General features: G+C 44.9%; 7 non-coding genes across 7 annotated transcripts; 4 read left to right on the forward strand and 3 right to left on the reverse strand.

The window, feature by feature from the left end:
• Positions 1-52: 52 nt before the first annotated feature.
• LOC134946870 (U5 spliceosomal RNA) lies at positions 53-168 on the reverse strand. The gene has a single exon (XR_010182447.1). It is a non-coding gene; the product is annotated as a U5 spliceosomal RNA (small nuclear RNA).
• A 579-nt stretch (positions 169-747) lies between these two features.
• On the reverse strand, positions 748-863 carry LOC134946732 (U5 spliceosomal RNA). Its single transcript, XR_010182334.1, has one exon. It is a non-coding gene; the product is annotated as a U5 spliceosomal RNA (small nuclear RNA).
• Positions 864-1149: 286 nt separating this feature from the next.
• LOC134946739 (U5 spliceosomal RNA) lies at positions 1150-1265 on the reverse strand. Its single transcript, XR_010182340.1, has one exon. It is a non-coding gene; the product is annotated as a U5 spliceosomal RNA (small nuclear RNA).
• Positions 1266-1409: 144 nt separating this feature from the next.
• Positions 1410-1573, forward strand: LOC134946548 (U1 spliceosomal RNA). Its single transcript, XR_010182237.1, has one exon. It is a non-coding gene; the product is annotated as a U1 spliceosomal RNA (small nuclear RNA).
• A 152-nt stretch (positions 1574-1725) lies between these two features.
• LOC134946640 (U1 spliceosomal RNA) lies at positions 1726-1888 on the forward strand. The gene has a single exon (XR_010182306.1). It is a non-coding gene; the product is annotated as a U1 spliceosomal RNA (small nuclear RNA).
• Positions 1889-2559: 671 nt separating this feature from the next.
• LOC134946541 (U1 spliceosomal RNA) lies at positions 2560-2723 on the forward strand. Its single transcript, XR_010182232.1, has one exon. It is a non-coding gene; the product is annotated as a U1 spliceosomal RNA (small nuclear RNA).
• Positions 2724-2875: 152 nt separating this feature from the next.
• Positions 2876-3038, forward strand: LOC134946639 (U1 spliceosomal RNA). Its single transcript, XR_010182305.1, has one exon. It is a non-coding gene; the product is annotated as a U1 spliceosomal RNA (small nuclear RNA).
• The last annotated feature ends 20507 nt before the right edge of the window (positions 3039-23545 follow it).

Genomic DNA, 23545 nt, shown 5'->3' on the forward strand with positions numbered 1-23545 from the left:
CAAATGAGCATACATTAAAGCACACTCGTTCTATCTTTAAACCGATAAAAGAAACCCCAATAAGACGGGGCATGCAAAAATTGAGATAAAACTCAGTTTTGCTCCTCTCCACGTAATTCTTTAATAAAATGCAAAAGATTTGTTCGTTCTGAAGAGAAACCAGAGCATGACCAAGATTCCACCTGTCGCCTGAGTGCCATGCCAGCAGTCCTCATTCAGCTCAAAGTGAGCACCCAATTTGAAAGAAAGAAAGCAGATTTCTCACCAGGCTTCCCCTTGCTATAAACATGGGGGGTAATTCCAAGTTGATCGCAGCAGGATTTTTGATAGCAATTGGGCAAAACCATGTGCACTGCTGGGGAGGCAGATATAACATGTGCAGAGAGAGTTAGATTTGGGTGTGGTGTGTTCAATCTGCAATCTAATTTGCAGTGCAAAAATAAAGCAGCCAGTATTTACCCTGCACAGAAACAAAATAACCCACCCAAATCTAACTCTATCTGCACATGTTATATCTGCCTCCCCTGCAGTGCACATGGTTTTGCCCAATTGCTATCAAAAATCCTGCTGTGATCAACTCAGAATTACCCCCATGGTTTGTACTCTTTTCCATGTGCTCCCAGATCTTTCAAGCAATTAGTATAATCAAGAAAGTTCTGTTTGAAAAGAAACAAACATTTACTGTCATTTCTATGCAAATGAGCTTACATTAAAGCACACTCGTTCTATCTTTAAACCGATAAAAGAAACCCCAATAAGACGGGGCATACAAAAATTGAGATAAAACTCAGTTTTGCTCCTCTCCACGGAAATCTTTAGTAAAAGGCGAAAGATTTGTTCGTTCTGAAGAGAAACCAGAGCATGACCTAGATTCCACCTGTCGCCTGAGTGCCATGCCAGCAGTCCTCATTCAGCTCAAAGTGAGCACCCAATTTGAAAGAAAGAAAGCAGATTTCTCACCAGGCTTCCCCTTGCTATAAGCATGGTTTGTACTCTTTTCCATGTGCTCCCAGATCATTCAAGCAATTAGTATGGTCAAGAAAGTTCTGCTTGAAAAGAAACAGACATTTACTGTCATTGTTATGCAAATAAACTTACATTAAAGCTAACAAGAAAGCACACTCGTTCTGTCTTTAAACTGATAAAAGAAACCCCAATAAGACGGGGCATACAAAAATTGAGATAAAACTCGGTTTTGCTCCTCTCCACGGAAATCTTTAGTAAAAGGCGAAAGATTTGTTCGTTCTGAAGAGAAACCAGAGCATGACCAAGATTTTCATCTGAAAATATGTGTTCTCCCTGCAGTTGTTGTCCCCAGATGAGAGTTCCCTTGTGCTGCCTCAGTTGAATCTCCTTTACTTGACAGAGATGTGCCTGAGCAGCGGCCCTCCCCAGCCCTATCCCAAATCATACTTATTTTGCATAGGAGATACCATGGTCATGAAGATTTTTTTCCCAGGGTGAGGTTCATTCATAGCATTCTGGATATGCTGACCCCTGTGATTTCCCCAAATGTGGGAAACTCGACTGCATTATTTGTGGTAGTGGGGGACTGTGTTTGTGCTTTCCTCTGGTCAGCTCTGGTAAAAGTCAGATTTCTTTGTCTCAGATCTTCCTCTAGCCTTGTTCTTCTTTCGAAAGTTCCCTTGTGCTGCCTCAGTTGGATCTCCTTCACTTCACAGGGGGGAACCCGAGCAGCGACCCTCCCCAGCTCTAGCCCAACTCCTACTTACCTGCCAGGTGAGATACTATGATCATGAAGGTGCTTCTACCAGGGCAAGGCTCACCCATTGCACTCTGGGTGTGCTGCTCCTGCGATTTCCCCAAATGTGGGAAACTTGACTGCATAATTTGTGTTTCCCCTGGTCGGCTCTCGTATAATTCAGATCTCTTTGTCTTAGGTCTCTCTCCAGCCTAGTTTGCTGTCTGTTTCCACTTCTCTTTTCTTGAGCTGCTCCCTTCTTTGCCCTTGCGCACTATCCTTACTTCTCCCGTCTGCTTACTTCGTGCCTTCCAACGCACAATGCGAGCTACAGGTAGTGCTGCAGGGCTCACACCCTTTTACTTGCCTTACAGAGCAGCTCTGGAGCAGTTACAGTGCCCAGCTGCTGCAAGAAATCAGCTTGAATGCTTCAGGGGCTGGGGCATAGCCAACATGAGCCCCACACCGAAGGAGGGTGGAGGTGTTTAATGCGAACTAGGGGTCATCCAAGCGCCGCAAAAGGCCGCCATGCCCTGCACGCCCCTTTTCTCTTTTCATATGCAGACGAGGGTTGAAGCCAACTTTGACCCACTGCTTGAATGACATCACCATATGCAAATCCATCTGCTGCAGGCCTTCCCCCAGGAATGCTTGCACTAGTTGTTGCATTTGGTTTGTTGTTTGGGGGTGCTTCAGTATTAGGCAGCCTTCTGCCCACCCATGTTCATCTGAAAATATGTGTTCTCCCTGCAGTTGTTGTCCCCAGATGAGAGTTCCCTTGTGCTGCCTCAGTTGAATCTCCTTTACTTGACAGAGATGTGCCTGAGCAGCGGCCCTCCCCAGCCCTATCCCAAATCATACTTATTTTGCATAGGCGATACCATGGTCATGAAGATTGTTCTCCCAGGGTGAGGTTCATTCATTGCATTCTGGGTATGCTGACCCCTGTGATTTCCCCAAATGTTGGAAACTCAACTGCATTATTTGTGGTAGTGGGGGACTGTGTTTGTGCTTTCCTCTGGTCAGCTCTGGTAAAAGTCAGATTTCTTTGTCTCAGATCTTCCTCTAGCCTTTTTATTCTCTCGAGAGTTCCCTTGTGCTGCCTCAGTTGGATCTCCTTCACTTGACAGGGGGGTGCCCGAGCAGCGACCCTCCCCAGCTCTAGCCCAACTCCTATTTACCTGCCAGGTGAGATACTATGATCATGAAGGTGCTTCTTCCAGGGCAAAGCTCATCCATTGCACTCTGGGTGTGCTGCCCCTGCGATTTCCCCAAATGTGGGAAACTTGACTGCATAATTTGTGTTTCCCCTGGTCGGCTCTCGTATAATTCAGAACTCTTTGTCTCAGGTCTCTCTCCAGCCTAGTTTGCTGTATGTTTCCACTTCTTTTTTCTTGAGCCCCTCCCTTTTATACCCTTGTGCACTATCCTGACTTCTCCTCATGTCTGCTTACTTTGTGCCTTTTAATGCACAATGCAAACTACAGGTAGTGCTGCAGGGCCCACGCCCTTTTACTTGCCTTACAGAGCAGCTCTGGAGCTTTTACAGTGCCAAGCTGCTGCAAGAAATCAGCTTGAATGCTTCAGGGGCTGGGGCATGGCCAACATGAGCCCCACACCGAAAGATGGTGGGAGTGTTTAATGCGAACTAAGGGTCATCCAAGCGCTGCAAAAGGCCGCCATGCCCTTTTCTCTGCCTTTCCAATGAAGCAAGTTTAATTTAGTAATAGGTAAAAAACCATCCTTAAAAAGGTGTTCATCAGAGACTTGGCTTTGTGGACACTTTTCAGAGAACAAATTTGTTAGCATAAAAATAAAGCCAGAAAATGAAGAGCTGTTTAATCACTCAATTGGATTTTTCTGCCAGCATATTTTTTTTCTCTGCAACCCACTGCTAAATTGTGCTTCCTAGCTATTTTTTATAAAATCACTTAATCAAATCTAACTCTGATTACATCAGAGAAGGCCAGGTACCCTACATCATAAGAGGGGGTGTGAAATTTTGACTTGTCTACTTAAAGATCACCAAAACCTGATCACTAGGTCAATTACATCCCTGGGTGGGATTGAACCACCAACCTGTTGGTTAGTAGCCAAACACACTAACTGATTGCGCCACAGAGACACTTTGCAAAAAGTACATACTGACAAAGGCTAATAAGCATTCATCTAGAACGTTTCCTAGAAAAACTTTAAAAAGTCAATAATCTGGAGAGTTTTTGTAAGATGTTTCTTAAATCAACCAACGAAGAAACACATTGGTACTTTCCCATGATGAGTGAGTGCTTCAGGATCTCTTGCACTTACATGTGCAGCAGAGTACTGCAATGGAAGCATGCTGGGCCCATAACCCAGAGGTAGGCAGATTGAAACTATCCTCTGCTATATGCATTTTTTTTTGTTAATTAAAGTAATCCAAAACTGGGATTGATATTTTGGCTCTTTTATGTTTACTTAAAGTACAATAACTTTTACCATTTTAATTTGTTTTAATAGTATATTGACAGTATTGTTTTCTTTCAAAAATCCACTTAATTTTCTTTACCCTATTATTAAAATGGTAATTGACAAAAACAAACTACATTGTCACCAGAAGAGCAGTACAAAATGTACAAGTGATATATTAAAATCATCTTTCCAGCTTGAATTTCAATGATGCATTGGGGCAACGATTTTGTGAGAAACATCTTCACCCTTAAATAAAGATTTTCTTAATTCCTTACCTGTGTGCTAATTAGATATCACCTTGTTTTCACATTAAACAGACTTCCACATGAGAAAGCAGCAAGGATGCAGTGGCGTTAATGTTTCCTGGTGTCAACCTGTATTATTTCAGTAGACATTGAAATCAGGATGCATCTTGCTGCCTTTCCAATGAAGCAAGTTTAATTTAGTAATAGGTGAAAAACCATCCCTACAAAGGTGTTAATCAGAGACTTGGCTTTGTGGACACTTTTCAGAGAACAAATTTGTTAGCATAAACATAAAGCCAGAAAATGAAGAGCTGTTTAATCACTCAATAGGATTTTTCTGCCAGCATTTTTCTTTTTCTCTGCAACCCACTGCTAAATTGTACTTCCTATCTGTTTTTTTTTTATAAAATCACTTAATCAAATCTAACTCTGATTACATCAGAGAAGGCCAGGTACCCTACACCATAAGAGGGGGTTTGAAATTTTGACTTGACTACTTAAAGATCACCAAAATCTGATCACAAGGTCAATTACGTCCCTGGGTGGGATTGAATCACCAACCTTCTGGTTAGTAGCCGGATACACTAACTGATTGCGCCACAGAGACACTTTTCTAAAATGCATACTGACAAAGGCTAATAAGCATTCATCTAGAACGTTTCCTAGAAAAACTTTAAAAAGTCAATAATCTGGAGAGTTTTTGTAAGATGTTTCTTAAATCAACCAACGAAGAAACACATTGGTACTTTCCCATGATGAGTGAGTGCTTCAGGATCTCTTGCACTTACATGTGCAGCAGAGTACTGCAATGGAAGCATGCTGGGCCCATAACCCAGAGGTAGGCAGATTGAAACTATCCTCTGCTATATGCATTTTTTTAATTAAAGTAATCCAAAACTGGGATTGATATTTTAGCTCTTTTAATTTTACTTAAAGTACAATAACTTTTACCATTTTAATTTGTTTTAATAGTATATTGACAGTATTGTTTTCTTTCAAAAATTCACTTAATTTTCTTTACCCTATTATTAAAGTGGTAATTGACAAAAACAAACTACATTGTCACCAGAAGAGCAATACAAAATGTACAAGTGATATATTAAAATCATCTTTCCAGCTTGAATTTCAATGATGCATTGGGGCAACGATTTTGTGAGAAACATCTTCACCCTTAAATATTTTCTTAATTCCTTACCTGTGTGCTAATTAGATATCACCTTGTTTTCACATTAAACAGACTTCCACATGAGAAAGCAGCAAGGATGCAGTGGCGTTAATGTTTCCTGGTGTCAACCTGTATTATTTCAGTAGACATTGAAATCAGGATGCATCTTGCTGCCTTTCCAATGAAGCAAGTTTAATTTAGTAATAGGTGAAAAACCATCCCTACAAAGGTGTTAATCAGAGACTTGGCTTTGTGGACCCTTTTCAGAGAACAAATTTGTTAGCATAAAAATAAAGCCAGAAAATAAGGAGCTGTTTAATCACTCAATTGGATTTTTCTGCCAGCATTTTTCTTTTTCTCTGCAACCCACTGCTAAATTGTACTTCCTATCTGTTGTTTTATAAAATCACTTAATCAAATCTAACTCTGATTACATCAGAGAAGGCCAGGTACCCTACACCATAAGAGGGGGTTTGAAATTTTGACTTGTCTACTTAAAGATCACCAAAATCTGATAACAAGGTCAATTACGTCCCTGGGTGGGATTGAACCACCAACCTTTCTGACCGTTCATTCTCTGTCTCCTCTCATGACTCCACCTCCCCCTCACTTCCACTAACTGTAGGGGTACCCCAAGGTTCTGTCCTTGGTCCTCTTCTCTTCTCTCTCTATACGTCCTCACTAGGTAAGCTCATTAGTTCTTTTGGTTTCCAATATCATCTCTATGCTGATGACACTCAAATCTATCTTTCCTCTCCAGACCTCTCCCCTACTCTCCTCACCCGTATCTCCAACTGTCTCTCTGCTATCTCTTCCTGGATGTCCCAGCGCTTTCTTAAACTTAACATGTCTATGACCGAGCTGATCATCTACCCTCCCTCCTGCATAACCTCACCTCCTACAATCTCATTATCTATTGATGGCACTACTATCTCCTCTACCCCCCAAGTGCGCTGTCTTGGAGTAATCCTTGACTCCTCCCTCTCCTTCAAAACACACATTCAGCACCTCTCACAAACCTGCCGTTTTCATCTAAAAAATATTTCCAGGATCAGACCCTTTCTGACCCAGGATGCTACTAAGACTCTTATCCACTCACTGGTCATCTCCAGACTGGACTGCTGTAAGCTCTTCCTGACTGGCATTCCTGACAAATACCTCTCTCCACTCCAATCTATCCTCAATGCTGCTGCCCGGCTCATTTTCCTCACCAAACGCACTACGTCCACCTCTCCTCTCTTACTAGTCCTTCACTGGCTCCCCTTCCCTTTCAGAATCTGCCCGTCCTCTTCGCTCTGCTAATGCACACCGACTCCTGCCTACGGATTACTTCCTCCTACTCCTACCTCCAAGATTTTTCACGTGCTGCACCACTTCTCTGGAATTCCCTACCTCTCCCCCTCAGACTCTCCACCTCTCTACAAAACTTCAAACGGGCTCTCAAGACCCACTTCTTCACCAAACCCAGCCAAATCTCATCCTAAACCTCTGTTCCACGCTCTCTATGTACCCCATCTGTCTCACCCCTGTCTGTCTACCCCTCCCTTTTAGAATGTAAGCTCTCACGAGCAGGGCCCTCTTCCCTCATGTGCTTACTCTTTTCTTACTTTAATAATCTTCAGCTGCACCAAATCCAGCAGTCTTCTGCCACCTGATACTTATTCCAGTGTCATCTGCTGATGTAGCTATGTTTATTTACCCTGTACTTGTCCTATATTGTCGTCAACTGTAAGTTGCTGTTTTCCTGTTTGATTATTTGTTTATGTACTCTGTAATTGGGCACTGCGGAACACTTGTGGCGCCATATAAATAAAGGATAATAATAATAATAATAAATAATATAATATATAGCAGTACGGTACAGTAGGCCACTGCTCTACCTACCTCTGTGTCATCAAGTATGCTATCCATCCATACCTGTGGTGCATTTTAGAAAAAAACATGTCTCGGCAGAGCAATCTATAAATCCATCATTTTTCAAACAGCAACAGTGGGTATTGTAATAGTCACCCAATCCATCACTTTTATAGGGTTACATGTAGAGATGAGCGCCTGAAATTTTTCGGGTTTTGTGTTTTGGTTTTGGGTTCGGTTCCGCGGCCGTGTTTTGGGTTCGAACGCGTTTTGGCAAAACCTCACCGAATTTTTTTTGTCGGATTCGGGTGTGTTTTGGATTCGGGTGTTTTTTTCCAAAAACACTAAAAAACAGCTTAAATCATAGAATTTGGGGGTCATTTTGATCCCAAAGTATTATTAACCTCAAAAACCATAATTTACACTCATTTTCAGTCTATTCTGAATACCTCACACCTCACAATATTATTTTTAGTCCTAATATTTGCACCGAGGTCGCTGTGTGAGTAAGATAAGCGACCCTAGTGGCCGACACAAACACCGGGCCCATCTAGGAGTGGCACTGCAGTGTCACGCAGGATGTCCCTTCCAAAAAACCCTCCCCAAACAGCACATGACGCAAAGAAAAAAAGAGGCGCAATGAGGTAGCTGTGTGAGTAAGATTAGCGACCCTAGTGGCCGACACAAACACCGGGCCCATCTAGGAGTGGCACTGCAGTGTCACGCAGGATGGCCCTTCCAAAAAACCCTCCCCAAACAGCACATGACGCAAAGAAAAAAAGAGGCGCAATGAGGTAGCTGTGTGAGTAAGATTAGCGACCCTAGTGGCCGACACAAACACCGGGCCCATCTAGGAGTGGCACTGCAGTGTCACGCAGGATGGCCCTTCCAAAAAACCCTCCCCAAACAGCACATGACGCAAAGAAAAAAAGAGGCGCAATGAGGTAGCTGACTGTGTGAGTAAGATTAGCGACCCTAGTGGCCGACACAAACACCGGGCCCATCTAGGAGTGGCACTGCAGTGTCACGCAGGATGTCCCTTCCAAAAAACCCTCCCCAAACAGCACATGACGCAAAGAAAAAAAGAGGCGCAATGAGGTAGCTGTGTGAGTAAGATTAGCGACCCTAGTGGCCGACACAAACACCGGGCCCATCTAGGAGTGGCACTGCAGTGTCACGCAGGATGGCCCTTCCAAAAAACCCTCCCCAAACAGCACATGACGCAAAGAAAAAAAGAGGCGCAATGAGGTAGCTGTGTGAGTAAGATTAGCGACCCTAGTGGCCGACACAAACACCGGGCACATCTAGGAGTGGCACTGCAGTGTCACGCAGGATGTCCCTTCCAAAAAACCCTCCCCAAACAGCACATGACGCAAAGAAAAAAAGAGGCGCAATGAGGTAGCTGACTGTGTGAGTAAGATTAGCGACCCTAGTGGCCGACACAAACACCGGGCCCATCTAGGAGTGGCACTGCAGTGTCACGCAGGATGTCCCTTCCAAAAAACCCTCCCCAAACAGCACATGACGCAAAGAAAAAAAGAGGCGCAATGAGGTAGCTGACTGTGTGAGTAAGATTAGCGACCCTAGTGGCCGACACAAACACCGGGCCCATCTAGGAGTGGCACTGCAGTGTCACGCAGGATGTCCCTTCCAAAAAACCCTCCCCAAACAGCACATGACGCAAAGAAAAAAAGAGGCGCAATGAGGTAGCTGACTGTGTGAGTAAGATTAGCGACCCTAGTGGCCGACACAAACACCGGGCCCATCTAGGAGTGGCACTGCAGTGTCACGCAGGATGTCCCTTCCAAAAAACCCTCCCCAATCAGCACATGATGCAAAGAAAAAGAAAAGAAAAAAGAGGTGCAAGATGGAATTGTCCTTGGGCCCTCCCACCCACCCTTATGTTGTATAAACAAAACAGGACATGCACACTTTAACCAACCCATCATTTCAGTGACAGGGTCTGCCACACGACTGTGACTGATATGACGGGTTGGTTTGGACCCCCCCCAAAAAAGAAGCAATTAATCTCTCCTTGCACAAACTGGCTCTACAGAGGCAAGATGTCCACCTCATCTTCACCCTCCGATATATCACCGTGTACATCCCCCTCCTCACAGATTATCAATTCGTCCCCACTGGAATCCACCATCTCAGCTCCCTGTGTACTTTGTGGAGGCAATTGCTGCTGGTCAATGTCTCCGCGGAGGAATTGATTATAATTCATTTTAATGAACATCATCTTCTCCACATTTTCTGGATGTAACCTCGTACGCCGATTGCTGACAAGGTGAGCGGCGGCACTAAACACTCTTTCGGAGTACACACTTGTGGGAGGGCAACTTAGGTAGAATAAAGCCAGTTTGTGCAAGGGCCTCCAAATTGCCTCTTTTTCCTGCCAGTATAAGTACGGACTGTGTGACGTGCCTACTTGGATGCGGTCACTCATATAATCCTCCACCATTCTATCAATGTTGAGAGAATCATATGCAGTGACAGTAGACGACATGTCCGTAATCGTTGTCAGGTCCTTCAGTCCGGACCAGATGTCAGCATCAGCAGTCGCTCCAGACTGCCCTGCATCACCGCCAGCGGGTGGGCTCGGAATTCTGAGCCTTTTCCTCGCACCCCCAGTTGCGGGAGAATGTGAAGGAGGAGATGTTGACAGGTCGCGTTCCGCTTGACTTGACAATTTTGTCACCAGCAGGTCTTTCAACCCCAGCAGACCTGTGTCTGCCGGAAAGAGAGATCCAAGGTAGGCTTTAAATCTAGGATCGAGCACGGTGGCCAAAATGTAGTGCTCTGATTTCAACAGATTGACCACCCGTGAATCCTTGTTAAGCGAATTAAGGGCTGCATCCACAAGTCCCACATGCCTAGCGGAATCGCTCCCTTTTAGCTCCTTCTTCAATGCCTCCAGCTTCTTCTGCAAAAGCCTGATGAGGGGAATGACCTGACTCAGGCTGGCAGTGTCTGAACTGACTTCACGTGTGGCAAGTTCAAAGGGCATCAGAACCTTGCACAACGTTGAAATCATTCTCCACTGCACTTGAGACAGGTGCATTCCACCTACTATATCGTGCTCAATTGTATAGGCTTGAATGGCCTTTTGCTGCTCCTCCAACCTCTGAAGCATATAGAGGGTTGAATTCCACCTCGTTACCACTTCTTGCTTCAGATGATGGCAGGGCAGGTTCAGTAGTTTTTGGTGGTGCTCCAGTCTTCTGTACGTGGTGCCTGTACGCCGAAAGTGTCCCGCAATTTTTCTGGCCACCGACAGCATCTCTTGCACGCCCCTGTCGTTTTTTAAAAAATTCTGCACCACCAAATTCAAGGTATGTGCAAAACATGGGACGTGCTGGAATTTGCCCATATTTAATGCACACACAATATTGCTGGCGTTGTCCGATGCCACAAATCCACAGGAGAGTCCAATTGGGGTAAGCCATTCCGCGATGATCTTCCTCAGTTGCCGTAAGAGGTTTTCAGCTGTGTGCGTATTCTGGAAAGCGGTGATACAAAGCGTAGCCTGCCTAGGAAAGAGTTGGCGTTTGCGAGATGCTGCTACTGGTGCCGCCGCTGCTGTTCTTGCGGCGGGAGTCCATACATCTACCCAGTGGGCTGTCACAGTCATATAGTCCTGACCCTGCCCTGCTCCACTTGTCCACATGTCCGTGGTTAAGTGGACATTGGGTACTACTGCATTTTTTAGGACACTGGTGAGTCTTTTTCTGACGTCCGTGTACATTCTCGGTATCGCCTGCCTAGAGAAGTGGAACCTAGATGGTATTTGGTAACGGGGGCACACTGCCTCAATAAATTGTCTAGTTCCCTGTGAACTAACGGCGGATACCGGACGCACGTCTAACACCAACATAGTTGTCAAGGACTCAGTTATCCGCTTTGCAGTAGGATGACTGCTGTGATATTTCATCTTCCTCGCAAAGGACTGTTGAACAGTCAATTGCTTACTGGAAGTAGTACAAGTGGGCTTACGACTTCCCCTCTGGGATGACCATCGACTCCCAGCGGCAACAACAGCAGCGCCAGCAGCAGTAGGCGTTACACGCAAGGATGCATCGGAGGAATCCCAGGCAGGAGAGGACTCGTCAGAATTGCCAGTGACATGGCCTGCAGGACTATTGGCATTCCTGGGGAAGGAGGAAATTGACACTGAGGGAGTTGGTGGGGTGGTTTGCGTGAGCTTGGTTACAAGAGGAAGGGATTTACTGGTCAGTGGACTGCTTCCGCTGTCACCCAAAGTTTTTGAACTTGTCACTGACTTATTATGAATGCGCTGCAGGTGACGTATAAGGGAGGATGTTCCGAGGTGGTTAACGTCCTTACCCCTACTTATTACAGCTTGACAAAGGGAACACACGGCTTGACACCTGTTGTCCGCATTTCTGGTGAAATACCTCCACACCGAAGAGCTGATTTTTTTGGTATTTTCACCTGGCATGTCAACGGCCATATTCCTCCCACGGACAACAGGTGTCTCCCCGGGTGCCTGACTTAAACAAACCACCTCACCATCAGAATCCTCCTGGTCAATTTCCTCCCCAGCGCCAGCAACACCCATATCCTCCTCATCCTGGTGTACTTCAACACTGACATCTTCAATCTGACTATCAGGAACTGGACTGCGGGTGCTCCTTCCAGCACTTGCAGGGGGCGTGCAAATGGTGGAAGGCGCATGCTCTTCACGTCCAGTGTTGGGAAGGTCAGGCATCGCAACCGACACAATTGGACTCTCCTTGTGGATTTGGGATTTCAAAGAACGCACAGTTCTTTGCGGTGCTTTTGCCAGCTTGAGTCTTTTCAGTTTTCTAGCGAGAGGCTGAGTGCTTCCATCCTCATGTGAAGCTGAACCACTAGCCATGAACATAGGCCAGGGCCTCAGCCGTTCCTTGCCACTCCGTGTGGTAAATGGCATATTGGCAAGTTTACGCTTCTCCTCCGACAATTTTATTTTAGGTTTTGGAGTCCTTTTTTTACTGATATTTGGTGTTTTGGTTTTGACATGCTCTGTACTATGCCATTGGGCATCGGCCTTGGCAGACGACGTTGCTGGCATTTCATCGTCTCGGCCATGACTAGTGGCAGCAGCTTCAGCACGAGGTGGAAGTGGATCTTGATCTTTCCCTAATTTTGGAACCTCAACATTTTTGTTCTCCATATTTTAATAGGCACAACTAAAAGGCACCTCAGGTAAACAATGGAGATGGATGGATTGGATACTAGTATACAATTATGGACGGGCTGCCGAGTGCCGACACAGAGGTAGCCACAGCCGTGAACTACCGCACTGTACTGTGTCTGCTGCTAATATATAGACTGGTTGATAAAGAGATAGTATACTCGTAACTAGTATGTATGTATAAAGAAAGAAAAAAAAACCACGGTTAGGTGGTATATACAATTATGGACGGGCTGCCGAGTGCCGACACAGAGGTAGCCACAGCCGTGAACTACCGCACTGTACTGTGTCTGCTGCTAATATATAGACTGGTTGATAAAGAGATAGTATACTCGTAACTAGTATGTATGTATAAAGAAAGAAAAAAAAACCACGGTTAGGTGGTATATACAATTATGGACGGGCTGCCGAGTGCCGACACAGAGGTAGCCACAGCCGTGAACTACCGCACTGTACTGTGTCTGCTGCTAATATATAGACTGGTTGATAAAGAGATAGTATACTCGTAACTAGTATGTATGTATAAAGAAAGAAAAAAAAACCACGGTTAGGTGGTATATACAATTATGGACGGGCTGCCGAGTGCCGACACAGAGGTAGCCACAGCCGTGAACTACCGCACTGTACTGTGTCTGCTGCTAATATATAGACTGGTTGATAAAGAGATAGTATACTCGTAACTAGTATGTATGTATAAAGAAAGAAAAAAAAACCACGGTTAGGTGGTATATACAATTATGGACGGGCTGCCGAGTGCCGACACAGAGGTAGCCACAGCCGTGAACTACTGTACTGTGTCTGCTGCTAATATATAGACTGGTTGATAAAGAGATAGTATACTCGTAACTAGTATGTATGTATAAAGAAAGAAAAAAAAACCACGGTTAGGTGGTATATACAATTATGGACGGGCTGCCGAGTGCCGACACAGAGGTAGCCACAGCCGGGAACTACTGTACTGTGTCTGCTGCTAATATATAGACTGGTTGATAAAGAGATAGTATACTCGTAACTAGTATGTATGTATAAAGAAAGAAAAAAAAACCACGGTTAGGTGGTATATACAATTATGGACGGGCTGCCGAGTGCCGACACAGAGGTAGCCACAGCCGTGAACTACCGCACTGTACTGTGTCTGCTGCTAATATATAGACTGGTTGATAAAGAGATAGTATACTCGTAACTAGTATGTATGTATAAAGAAAGAAAAAAAAAACACGGTTAGGTGGTATATACAATTATGGACGGGCTGCCGAGTGCCAACACAGAGGTAGCCACAGCCGTGAACTACCGCACTGTACTGTGTCTGCTGCTAATATATAGACTGGTTGATAAAGAGATAGTATACTCGTAACTAGTATGTATGTATAAAGAAAGAAAAAAAAACCACGGTTAGGTGGTATATACAATTATGGACGGGCTGCCGAGTGCCGACACAGAGGTAGCCACAGCCGTGAACTACCGCACTGTACTGTGTCTGCTGCTAATATATAGACTGGTTGATAAAGAGATAGTATACTCGTAACTAGTATGTATGTATAAAGAAAGAAAAAAAAACCACGGTTAGGTGGTATATACAATTATGGACGGGCTGCCGAGTGCCGACACAGAGGTAGCCACAGCCGTGAACTACCGCACTGTACTGTGTCTGCTGCTAATATATAGACTGGTTGATAAAGAGATAGTATACTCGTAACTAGTATGTATGTATAAAGAAAGCAAAAAAAACCACGGTTAGGTCACTGGTATATACAATTATGGACGGGCTGCCGAGTGCCGACACAGAGGTAGCCACAGCCGTGAACTACCGCACTGTACTGTGTCTGCTGCTAATATAGACTGGTTGATAAAGAGATAGTATACTACTAATATTATATACTGGTGGTCAGGTCACTGGTCACTAGTCACACTGGCAGTGGCACTCCTGCAGCAAAAGTGTGCACTGTTTAATTTTAATATAATATTATGTACTCCTGGCTCCTGCTATAACCTATAACTGGCACTGCAGTAGTGCTCCCCAGTCTCCCCCACAATTATAAGCTGTGTGAGCTGAGCAGTCAGACAGATATATAATATATATAGATGATGCAGCACACTGGCCTGAGCCTGAGCAGTGCACACAGATATGGTATGTGACTGACTGAGTCACTGTGTGTATCGCTTTTTTCAGGCAGAGAACGGATATATTAAATAAACTGCACTGTGTGTCTGGTGGTCACTCACTATATAATATATTATGTACTCCTGGCTCCTGCTATAACCTATAACTGGCACTGCAGTAGTGCTCCCCAGTCTCCCCCACAATTATAAGCTGTGTGAGCTGAGCAGTCAGACAGATATATATAATATTATATATAGATAATAGATGATGCAGCACACTGGCCTGAGCCTGAGCAGTGCACACAGATATGGTATGTGACTGAGTCACTGTGTGCTGTGTATCGCTTTTTTCAGGCAGAGAACGGATTATATTATGTACTCCTGGCTCCTGCTATAACCTATAACTGGCACTGCAGTAGTGCTCCCCAGTCTCCCCCACAATTATAAGCTGTGTGAGCTGAGCAGTCAGACAGATATATATAATATTATATATAGATAATAGATGATGCAGCACACTGGCCTGAGCCTGAGCAGTGCACACAGATATGGTATGTGACTGAGTCACTGTGTGCTGTGTATCGCTTTTTTCAGGCAGAGAACGGATTATAAATAAAAGTGGTGGTCACTGGTCACTATCAGCAAAACTCTGCACTGTACACTACTGAGTACTCCTAATGCTCCCCAAAATTAGTAAATCAAGTGTCTCTCTAATCTATTCTAATTCTAAACGGAGAGGACGCCAGCCACGTCCTCTCCCTATCAATCTCAATGCACGTGTGAAAATGGCGGTGACGCGCGGCTCCTTATATAGAATCCGAGTCTCGCGATAGAATCCGAGCCTCGCGAGAATCCGACAGCGTCATGATGACGTTCGGGCGCGCTCGGGTTAACCGAGCAAGGCGGGAAGATCCGAGTCGCTCGGACCCGTGAGAAAAAACATGAAGTTCTGGCGGGTTCGGATTCAGAGAAACCGAACCCGCTCATCTCTAGTTACATGCACCCACATGCTACAGCCTGTCTCAATAATTTTACTGTCACGCTGTGTGTGTTTGTGTTTTTATTTGGGTATTTTTTGTTGTTGTAGAACTACAGGTACCAGCAAGCCCGTTATTTCCCCGCCTGCTGGTACTTGAGGTTCTCCAAGTACCAGCAAGCGGGGGAGGCTTGCTGGGCCTTGTAGTTCCACAACAAAAAAACAATATTCTTTTTTTACACACATGGCTATCAGCCCGGCACCCACCACCCAGGGGTGCTGGGGACAGCCTCGGGCTTCACCCCTGGCCCTTGGGTGCCTTGAGGGGAGGAACCTCTTGATTTAAGGGGTCCCCACTCCTCCAGGGAACCCCGGCCAGGGGTGACTAGTTGGAGGGGTAATGCCAGGGCCGCAGGGACCTACATAAAAGTGTCCCCCGGCTGTGGCATTATCTCTCTGGCTAGTGGAGCCAGGTGCTGGTTTTAAAAATATAGGGGACCCCTACATCTTTTGTCCCACGTATTTTTGGAACCTGGACCGTTCTAAGAGCCCGGTGCTGGTTGTCTAAATACGGGGAACCCCTGTCCAATTTTTCCCCCAGTATTTAAATAACCAGGACCGGCTCAAAGAGCCCGAGGCTGGTTATACTAAGGAGGGGGGACCTCATGCATTTTTTTTAACCCATTCAGACCCTTCTCCTTTAAGTTAATGGAAGCCCTGGACAACAAAATTGCATTCATGTCCTCCTCCCTCACCCTTCCCAGTCCCAAACACTCTTTTTTTTTTTTCTTTAAAAATTTATAATATATAACAAGAACAATGAGCAGGCAGGCAGCGGGCATTGGCGGCATCGGACTGAGATAGAAATTAGTGGTGGAGGGCTGGGTCAGTTGATTGTGGGAGAGTTTGTAAGCCATTGGCGGTGGCAGCGGGTATCGGCTCAGAGGCAGTAGCGGGCATTGGCTAAGGGTCATCGGCAGGATTCGGCGGAAATTATGGCTGTAGTGCCTCACTAGCCACTGACCTCACCGCACGCCACTGTGGGACAGATGTAACATGCAGAGAGAGGTAGATTTGGGAGGGGGAATGTCCTAGCATAACTGTTAATTGCAGTGTAATACTGTAATTCAGCTGTGCAGCATTTGTGGCTAAATGTCAAAGAAGCCAGTATTTACCCTGCATGCAAAACAATAAATGTATTTGCACATACCTCCCAACTAACCCAATTATTGCAGGACAGTCACTTTTTTGGGAATGTCCAGCTAACCCAAACAACCCCCCCCCCCCCTGTGGGGGCCGCAGTGTCCCATTGTCATGGGGAAGGGGGGGTGGGGGTGGTAGTCTCCCTGTAGCTTTTTGCTCTGCAAATATGCACATTGTGGGTAATTCAGACCTGATCGCTAGGGTGTGTTTTTTGCATCCCTGTAATCAGGTAGTTGCCGCCTACAGCGGAAGGGAAAATTTGCTGTGCAGGTGTGTGATCACATGTGCACTAGAGCTGCACAGCTCAGCACTTACTCAGCCATTGAGGTGACGTCACAAATCCTCCCACAAAACGCCGGGTCCCTCCAGTGTTTTTCCGGATACTCCCTAGAAACATTCAGTTGCCACCCACACAAACACCCTCTTCTTGTCAATCTTCTTGTGATCTCCGGACCGTCGCACTTACGCATTGTGGCGCATACGCATGTGCAGTGCAGACCTGATTGCCAGCTGGATGAAAATAAATTGAAGCGATCTGGTATGAATAAGCCTCAATGTCTATTCACGGGAGACAGAGGGGCTGGGGCATGGCCAGCAGCTCACAGAGCACCTATAATGACAAAAATGGGAGACATGGCTCATGATCGCGATATACCTGCGAAGGTACGCCCTCTACTGATTGACAGGCAGAGGCATTCGCATTTTCTGCGGGGCACCCGGAGAAAATGTAGGCACACGCACAGGATGGACCCTGCGTATATGCCCCCATCCTCTTCATAGTTTTTGCGGTTGGAACGCTTATTACGATCCAAACTGAATTAGGCCCTATGTCTTATATACACGAGCAGTGTGAAAACATCAATCGATGGGGGTAATTCCAAGTTGATCGCAGCAGAAATTTTGTTAGCAGTTGGGCAAAACCATGTGTACTGCAGGGGAGGCAGATATAACATGTGCAGAAAGAGTTAGATTTGGGTGAGTTATTTTGTTTCTGTGCAGGGTAAATACTGACTGCTTTATTTATACACTGCAAATTAGATTGCAGTTTGAACACACCACACCCAAATCTAACTCTCTCTGCACATGTTAAATCTGCCTTCCCTGCAGTGCACATAGGTGGTCATTCCGAGATGTTCGCTCGGTAATTTTCTTCACATCGCAGAGATTTTCCGCTTAATGCGCAATGTTCACACTGCGACTGCGCCAAGTAAATTTGCTATGCAGTTAGGAATATTACTCACGGTTTTTTCATCGTTCTGGTGATCGTAATGTGATTGACAGGAAGTGGGTGTTTCTGGGCGGAAACAGGCCGTTTTAGGGGCGTGTGGGGAAAAATGCTACCGTTTCTGGGAAAAACGCGGTAATGGCTGGAGAAACGGAGGAGTGTCTGGGCGAACGCTGGGTGTGTTTGTGACGTCAAACCAGGAACGACAAGCACTGAACTGATCGCACTGGCAGAGTAAGTCTCGAGCTACTCAGAAACTGCACAGAGATGTCTTATCGCAATATTGCAAATCTTTCGTTCGCAATTTTAAGATGCTAAGATTCACTCCCAGTAGGCGGCGGCTTAGCGTGTGCAATGCTGCTAAAAGCAGCTTGCGAGCGAACAACTCGGAATGAGGGCCATGGGGGGTAATTCTGAGTTGATCGCAGCAGGATTTTTGTTAGCAGTTGGGCAAAACCATGTGCACTGCATTTACGAACAGATGATTTTTTATATAAATTTTAAAATGTTAGTAAATGTGTGTTTTTTTTTCAACCTGGAAGCCCAACATCGATTAAGATCGATCTTAAATAGACCCCTGGGTTTTAAGGATAACCATGGTTGAGTCCAATGGTTAATTCACATTGACCGAAGTTCTAATTAAGTCACCTGTGCTCAAGCATGATATCCTTAAAATCTGGATTGCAATGACAGCATTTGGGAACTATGCCTAAGGGTTTAATTTTTACATTTATCCACTGACAATAAATCTACCTACAATATCCCTGTAACTGTTATGATTACAGTATTTCACTAAATAATTTAATTTGCTGAACCTTCTGTAAAAAGAAATATTAAGATGCTGTAATTCCCAGATGCAGCAAATTTGTTAGCTAGTGGGCAAAACCATGTGCACTGCAGGGATGGGGGGGGGGGGGGCAGATATAACATTTGCAGAGAGATTTAGGTGGGTTATATTGTTTGTGTGCAGGGTAAATACTGACTGTTTTGTTTTTACACTGCAATTTAGATTTCAGTTTGAACACACCGCACCAAAATCTAACTCTCTCTGCACATATTATACACCCCCCCCCTCCTGCAGTGTACATGGTTTTAGCTAATAAATTTGCTGCTGTGATCAGATCTGAGTTAAGCCCTATGTATTTGGCACTGGCAAAGGGTTAGAGGCCTTGCTGTAGAGCTCACACCTTTCTTATCATGCATTGCAATATTTCCTATGTCCTGATGTTGTGCTCTCTGCTCCATCCAAGTAAACAGCAATGTAGCGTGGCTATCAAAGAGCGTGAAGATTGCAGATTTCCTGGGATTAATGCTAAAGAATGCTATTCCAGAGGCTGCTACTTTAATTCAAGTGTCACTGGGGTTAAATGGTGTTTTTACCTTAAAAACACAGGTAGAGTATATAGTACAGTGGTAGAGTGGGAGCATGTAGTGCTATTGATTACAGATTTGATGGAGCTTAAACATGGATAAGGTCCATAGCTCTAAAGAGTTTATCTTGTGTATCCTTTATTCTTAGTCATGGTCAGATAAGATTAGAAAATACCATTTAAGTGGAAATTTCCTGTTAGCTGTTTTTCAGTTTGCTCAACTGTCTGATTAACTGGTCCTAAAAAAGGACCAAAGGAGCTAAATTGCCCTGTGATCTAGCTAAATTGCCCCAGTTAAAAAAAAAAAAAACTAAGCTGCTGTAATTCCTGGATGTTTCCTTAATCAACAGGAAGTGACAAGAAACAATGTAATGTGGAACCGTACAGCAGAAGGGATTGCGGCTACCCCACAATAAGTGCAGCGGAATGTAAGAAGAGGAATTGTTGCTTTGACTGCAGCATTCCCAGGGTTAACTGGTGTTTCTTCAAGTCACAAGGTATGGAGCTGCTGTATAGTTACTCGCAAGTCAGTAGTTGTATAATGCTCACACCTGTTAAGCTGGATACACACAGAATGCCCTACACAGGGGGTGAAATGAGCGCCCCCACACCCCCCGTACGCTCAGCACACATCACGCTGTGCTGAGCGGGGGGAGAGATGTGTGCTGAGCAGTTCGCTCAGCACACATCTCTCCCCAAAATCGGGCCGTGAATATGGACCTTTAAACTGGATCCACACTTAGATTATCTGTCCAATTTTTTTTTCTAGTTGAAACAAAATTATGCTAATATGTGGCAGCAAATGACAATTGACCATTTGCTCACAAACACTCGAAAACATCCAAAAATGGTCATTTAGATAAATTGGTTAAATCCATTTCATTTAGCTAATTTATCCAAACTACCTTTATTGTATCTTTGTGGGTGAATGATGTGTGGGTCAGTGTTGAGGGTGGTGGAGGAGATGGGTAATAGGCACAGCAGGGTGTGGACAGTCAAATAGTGTGCTTAGAGGTTCAGAGTCATTGTATGAGACTCTGGCAACAGTGACTTGATGAGTCTGGTGTCCATAGGGTGGGACGCACTAACCTTTTTATGCTATTGAAATAGTTCTCCTCCTGACCGACGCAGTTCCTTGCTCTGAGGTTGGTGTATTGTCCTGTTGCAGCGCCTCTCCACTGTGGTCACAGTGAGCTGTGTGGTGTTGCTGGCGCATGCCAATCTCCCCCCAACCTCCCTCTGGCATTTCAGACTTACGTACGCATGATGGGATCTTGTATGATATGCGCGTGTGCTGTAGAGATGAAAGTGGCGGTGAGGAGGCAGATCGTGAGATGGGGAAACTTTGTGGACTGTTAGCGAAGGGGAGCACTGGGCAATCTGAGTTGCAAAGAGGGCAGCAGAAGAGGTTATTGCATGTGCACTGGTAACAGGTCCATCCTTGGTGGCTAGCCTCAGTGGTAAAGGGGTACATGAGCTAGTGTCCCTTGGTCAGCCATGTACCATGGCCACCTGCCTACCTCCTATATATTCTCCCTAATCTGTCACTTTGTTACGGTCTGCTGCTGGCACTGGTGTATCGTCCTGCAGATGCCGTCTCCGCCCATTGCTGTGACTTCCCCCAGAGTTAGCCACACAGAGTGACAGATCTGGGAAAATATATAGGAGATCATTACTTTCACTTGCAGCCTACCTTATTTTTTGCAGCCTAGCATGCTCCTGACCCCATCTCTCACTAATACTTTTACAACATTCATGAACTCATCTTAAGGTTTCTTTATTATTCAGTCACACTGTCTTGGATCCAAACCATTTCCTGTGGCATTGCAGTCAAACAATTGAGCTATTTACCCTTGCATAGAAAGGTATAATCTAAGCTAGAGAATTCTATTTGGAGCTCACCTTGTACTTTGTGAAGAAATAATCAGCATTGTGGCTGAGCAGATATATGGAGTTTGTGGCTGCACACTGCATTGATCTGCTGAGTTGCAATGCTAATAATTTTTTTTTGCAAAGTACCAATAGCTTCATATAATGTTCACAATTTTTATGCAGGATCAAGTAGCTCAATGGGTAGGGTGTTTGATTAGAATTCAACAGGTTATAGGTTTGAATCCTGGGTATGGTAGTTTGAGGTGTTATTTAATAAAGTGTGTTTATATATTAGTCACACATGGCTTACTTGTACAAATGGCATGTCACCAGTTAGTGCTGACTGCTGATATGCCATTTGCACAAGCAAGCCATGTGTGACTGTATATGCATTTAAGGAGGGCCCCCCGGCAATACCACAAACCATTGAGTGTCAAGTATACTAGATATATCTTCATATCTCATGTGCTTTCTCTGAGACCAATCTTGTTATGCCCCTTCCCCACGAGGCATGCGCCTTTTGTCCATATTGCAAAAATAGTGGGGGGGGGGGGGCATATAATTCTCTGTCACAGGGCACTAAAAAGTCTAGTTATGGCTCTGGTATGCATTATGTAATCTGGCAGACCATCTCTCCAACACTGGCTGGTTGGAATAGAAATCCGGTTATCTATGTGAGCAAATGACCATCAACGATTTACTCTCAAACACTAGAAAATGGACAAAAATGGTCCCCTAAACAAATTGGTTAAATTTGGGGTTTAACCAATTTGTGTAATGACCATTTTTGACCACTTTTCTAGTGTTTGGGAGCAAATGGTTAATTGACATTTGCTCCTATACATTACCAGATTTTTATTCCATCCATCCAGACTGGATAGATAGCCTGACAGATAATTGTGTAGTGTACGCCCAGGATAACTGTCAGTTATGCTTTCTTTTATGATGGCACACAAATGGGTGGGCAGATCCAGGGCACGCACTGCCCACTCATGCATAGTTGTCAACTGATGTGAAGTACCAGGGGGCAATCTCAGTTATAAAGAAAAGTATCTGGAAATTGTCCCTAGTTTAATAAAAAAAAAAAAAAAATGATCAACTCCATTTATTTAGTATGATATCCCAGGTGATAGGATGCCGGCAGTCAGAATAACATGCTTTATTAAATAACACATCTCAAACTACAATACCCAGGATTCAAACCTATAACCTGTTGAATTCTAATCAAACACCCTACCCATTGAGCTATTTGATCCTGCATAAAAATTGTGAACATTATATGAAGCTATTGGTACTTTGAAAAAAAAAAGTATCAGCATTGCAACGCAGCAGATCCATGCAGTTTGCAGCCACACACTACATGTATCTGCTCAGCCACAATGCTGATTATTTCTTCACAAAGTACAAGGTGAGCTCCAAATAGAATTCTCTATCTTAGAATTATACTTTTCTATGCCAAACCTAGAAGTCGGGCCCCCCACCCTGGGATCCCCCAGAGGGAGGCCCGCCCCGTCATGCGGCAGGCTTGTCCGTTTTGGAAGCAGGCTGACGGGCAGCCCAGGCTTGCTTCAGTCTGGGCTTGGCAGGTCTGGAAGCATGAGCTTGCTTTGGGTATGCCTGACCATGGGTACGCTTTACCTGGAGGATGAAAGGGCCAAGGGAAAGTACTTTTAGCCTTCTGCGTGGTAGGAGTCATACTAGGTAGGCAAGTTGTTTTAGCAGTAGCCAGATCAGCTACAATCTTATTGAGGTCTTCTCCAAAGAGAGTGTCTCCCTTGAAAGGAAGCACCTCCAGGGTTTTCTTGGAATCCATATCCACCGACCAGGATCTCAACCAGCTGTATCAAGTATTACCTTGGAACTGGCTCTCCACTCCCCATTATCTGGTTATCATGACTTCCTCCGCCAGTTTCCAGACTCGCTTGCTGAAGCTCGGCCACTTCTTCCTAGCAGCAGGCTCCTGGATCACTGGGCAGCAGAGGTGCTTGGGAGCCGGATGGGGGAGGAGCAATCAGGCAGGCAGCCTTTGGCTCCCACACACACACACACACACACACACACACACACACACACACACCAAAAAAGAACATATCCCAGTTTAACATAACGCTATGTAGTGCAAGGTATGGAGCTGGTCACTTGTATCAGACCTCTGACATTTGCCTTTTCACCCATATTGCATACTTTT

Source organism: Pseudophryne corroboree, chromosome 7, assembly GCF_028390025.1.
Source record: "Pseudophryne corroboree isolate aPseCor3 chromosome 7, aPseCor3.hap2, whole genome shotgun sequence".
In the NCBI taxonomy this organism is placed as follows: domain Eukaryota; kingdom Metazoa; phylum Chordata; class Amphibia; order Anura; family Myobatrachidae; genus Pseudophryne; species Pseudophryne corroboree.